The following is a 4,715-nucleotide window of genomic DNA, read 5'->3' as shown; positions in this document are numbered from 1 at the left end:
GTATAGGTCGTCACCCCGGATAACTCCAGAGCCGACGGGTCCCTTATCGGACCGAAGTTCGCCAATATTTTGACGGCGCGAGATAGGGTCCACTTGTCTAACTCCAATTTACCGAAGTACTCACGCCGTCCAACTACCGGGGAAATTTACCCTCGACGATGCTCGTACGGAATGGGTCGCTAGCGTATAGAGAGCAATGTATGGACACAAACATTGGTAAAGGTAATAACAGTTATATTCTTGTGTATTTGCAGATGCAGCTTCATCATTTGTAATCTAATAAACGGATGTCACAAAATGGAGTAGTTCCTATTTATGATGAAGCTGAGCATTGAACATCACCACTGAGACAACCAACCCCCAGGATGCCCACCGTAAACTGCCCTATCACTGACTGCGAGTACAACACCCCTGATGTTGAAGCAGTCCTGGCTGCTGCGCTCATCACGACTCATGCCACAACTCACACAGCTGCCAATGTCAACGTCGTTACAGCTAAAGTTAAGCAGGTGAAATGTCCCACGATCTCATCCGCTGGGACAAGTGAGGAATGGGCCTATTTCCAATCACGGATGGTCCGACTATGCAGATGCAACCAAAGTGACAGGCAAAGACAAGGTCATCCAACTGCTGGAATGTTGCGATGAACAATTAAGAAAAGACTTGACTCGCAATTCTGGCGGCACACTAACGAACAACTCAGAGGCCGATGTCCTTAAGGCTATCAAGCGACTTGCAATGAGAAAAGAGAACATCATGGTTGCTCGCGCTACACTACATGATATGCACCAGGACCACGACGAACCCGTCAGATAGTTCGGGGCACGTCTCCGTGGTCAAGCAGGTGTATGTAAACTCATCATTCAATGCCCTCACTGCAATCAAGATGTGAATCACACAGAACCGGTCCTCTGTTACTCTGTAACCAGGACATTCAACTCGACCTAATGGGCGACCGTAACCAGAACATGAAACTCGAAGAACTCTACCAGTTCGTCGAAGCTAAAGAATCTGGCAAACGCTCAGCCTCACGCCTCTTCCAATCACAATCACATGGGATGGATGCCGCCAGCAGCTCTTACCGACGTAACAAGAATGAGACACTAAGAGGCTACCATGACGATGATCGCAAAACAACAGACAAGTCAGAGCAGTGCTACTACTGTGGAAAGAAAGGACACGGGCACCGATCCCTCGACAAGTTCAGAAAGAAGGTGTCCCGCCTATGGTCATACATGTGTGCATTGTGGGAAGACCAATCACTTCGATCATGTGTGCAAAAACAAGAACAAATCAACCACCAAGGCCAACGCTAACGAATCAGAAGGTGTCATGTTTGATTCCTTGTGCACAGTCGCAACTGATGCATTCCCCAAATCTATGAGCCTGGACCACGACCTGTACAACCATCTGTCTGACACCTGGATCCGGAAATCATCAAAGCCCCAACCATTCGTTAAACTGATGATCGGAGCGTTCCAGGTTGATTACAAGCACCTAGGATACAATCTCTACACCAAGACCAAGTCCAAATGCATCACTTGTATGGCAGATACTGGTTGTCAAAGCTGTTTGGCTGGCATGAAAGCTATCTCCGGCCTTGGCTTCAAGACCAAAGACCTAATCCCAGTCACAATGAGGATGCACGCTGCCAACAAGGGGATTAAAATCATCGGTGCAGTCATTCTCAGGATATCAGGCAAAGACAAAGATGGCAGCAACCTGGAGACTCGACAGATTACCTACGTCACTGACAGTTCAGACAAGTTCTTCCTCAGTCGAGATGCATGTATCAGTCTGGGCATGATCACCGACACCTTCCCTAAAGTTGGTGAGATAGACAGAGACACAGCCCACACCACCTCAGATGTACTAGACCCCCTACCCAGAAATGACAATGGACTTACATCTGAATGTAACTGTCCTCCTCGGGAGAAGCCACCACCAATGCCCACAAAGTTGCCTTTCCCAGCCACGTCAGCGAACCGTGAGAGACTTCATCAATTCCTCCTGGATCACTACAGATCAAGCACTTTTAATACCTGCGAGCATCAACCCCACCCAATGATGGATGGACCACCACTACATCTCATGATCAACCCAGATGCTACACCCGTGGCCCACCACACACCGGTACCAGTCCCCATCCACAGGCAGAATGAAGTCAAAGCTGGATTGGATCGCGACGTTAGGCTAGGTGTTCTCGAACCTGTCCCAATCGGAGAACCAGTTACGTGGTGCCACCGTATGGTTGTGTGTGCTAAGAAAAACGGCAAACCTCGTCGTACCATAGACATGCAACCTCTGAACTGCCACGCTACACGCGAAACCCATCACACACAATCACCCTTCCACCAAGCACGGTCTGTACCCTCAGGAACACTGAAGACAGTATTTGATGCATGGAATGGATATCACAGCATTCCACTGGAAGAAGGTGACAGACACCTCATGACCATCACACCCTGGGGCAGGCACCCCTACCGTACCGCTCCACAGGGGTATATCGCCTCTGGCGATGGATACTCAAGGCGTTTTGATGAGATAGCCTCTGACTTTCGAAACAAAACAAAGTGCATAGATGACACTCTACTATGGGCTGACAACCTAGAAGAAAGTTTCTTCCAGGCTTGTAAGTGGCTGAATATCTGTGGACGAAACGGCATCACCCTCAACCCAGCGAAGTTCGCATTTGGCCAGGAGACTGTGGAGTTCGCTGGATTCCAGATCACACAGGATAGCGTTCGGCCCTGCAAACTATTCCTACATGCTATCATTGAATTCCCTCTGCCCAGAAACATCACGGATATCCGCTCATGGTTTGGGCTGGTAAATCAAGTTTCAGATGCATTCAGTATGACAGAGCGCATGCTACCTTTTCGAGCCTTCCTCAAGCCTGGCACCACATTCGCCTGGGACGACCGCCTGAACGAACTGTTTCATGAATCTCAGAAGGTCATTGTCAATGAGATTGAGTCTGGCGTACAGATATTCAACAAATTTAAACCAACATGCCTCGCCACAGATTGGTCGAAAGTCGGCGTCGGATTCTGGCTCTTCCAGAAACATTGCTCATGTCAATCAACCACCCTGTTCTGCTGTCCCACAGGATGGAAGATCACACTTGTCGGAAGTCGTTTCACACACTCAGCAGAATCTCGTGATGCCCATATTGAAGGGGAAGCCTTAGCCGTGGCTGACGCATTGGACAAAGCTCGCTATTTTGTCCTGGAATGCAAGGATCTCACTATCGCGGTCGACCATAAACCGCTTCTCAAGCTCTTTGGCGACAGATCACTCGATGAAATCCCAAACAACCGACTCCGGAATCTCAAAGAAAAAAACACTTCGCTACATGTTTAACATGGTCCATGTCCCTGGTGTAAAGAACAGAGCGGCGGACACCATTTCCTGCCACCCTACAGACGACGACAACCCCGAGAAGATGCACCTGACAGATGACATATCATCCATTGCATCTATGCCCAAGAGTGACAACACCATTCCTTACCCTACAGTATGGCAAGACTTCCTTGCTGGCATACGTTGCATCGAGACATCAAACACTGATTCATCCTCATCACACACCGCTGCAGTTTCATCCCTCAAAACACTCGAGACCATCACCTGGAACAAGGTTCAATTGGCTACTAGTAGTGATGAGAATATGAACAGGTTGGCGAACATCATCGAATCAGGCATGCCGATCTCTCATCAAGATATCCCATCGACACTCCAAGAATACCACCAATACCGGGATCACCTACATACCATGGATTGAGTAATCACCTACAAGAATCGCATTGTCATCCCACCGTCCCTCCAACAGGACTGCCTGGAAGCTCTTCATGCTGCATATCAAAGCGTATCATCCATGAATGCCAGAGCTGAATTGTCTGTGTTCTGGCCTGGAATCACCCCTGCAATCAAATAAGTCAGGAACAATTGCAACCACTGCAACCGCATAGCTCCCTCACAACCCAGCGCACCACCCATGAACCAGATCCTTCCAGACTACCCGTTCCAATGCATATGCGCCGATTACTTTCAATATAAGGGCTTTCATTACTTGCTCATCGTCGATAGATACTCCAATTGGCCTGTCGTTGAGAGGGCATCGGGAGGTTCGTCTGGCTTGGTGGATTCCCTGCGTCATCACCTATGGCATACATGATGAACTCTCTTCCGAAGGTGGCCCTGAATTCATCGCTGGCAATACTCGCCAATTCCTACTGAACTGGGGAGTCCACCACCGCCTATCATCCGTCGCATTCCCCCATAGTAACTGCCGGGCAGAAGTTGGAGTCAAAACTGTGAAGCGCATGATCACTGACAACACCGGCCCTCATGGTGAGCTGGACACAGATTCATTCCAGCGTGCGATCCTACAATACAGGAACTGTCCTGATAAGGACACAAAGCTATCCCTCGCCATGTGCGTGTTTGGCAGGCCGATAAAGGACTTAATACCTATCCTCCCAGGCAGATACAGACCCCATGAAACATGGAGAGACACTTTAGCCAACCGGGAAGCTGCTCCCCGCAACCGCCACGTGAAAGCTGCTGAACGCTGGTCAGAGCACACAACAAGGCTACCACCACTCACTGTTGGAGACCACGTCCGCATCCAAAACCAGATTGGCCACAATCCTCGCAAATGGGACAAAACATGCACAGTGATCCAAGTCCGCTAGCACAACCAATATGTCCTACGT

General features: G+C 49.3%; 1 pseudogene; it reads left to right on the top strand.

The window, feature by feature from the left end:
- Window positions 1-258: 258 nt before the first annotated feature.
- LOC147014209 (uncharacterized) lies at window positions 259-4,426 on the top strand (annotated as a pseudogene).
- The last annotated feature ends 289 nt before the right edge of the window (window positions 4,427-4,715 follow it).

The sequence above is a fragment of the Eptatretus burgeri genome, chromosome 13 (assembly GCF_056783735.1).
Source record: "Eptatretus burgeri isolate ZD-2024b chromosome 13, Ebu_testis_v1, whole genome shotgun sequence".
Taxonomy (NCBI): domain Eukaryota; kingdom Metazoa; phylum Chordata; class Myxini; order Myxiniformes; family Myxinidae; genus Eptatretus; species Eptatretus burgeri.
The sequence above is the reverse complement of the archived record's forward strand: the minus strand, read 5'-3'. Positions and strand labels throughout refer to the sequence as shown.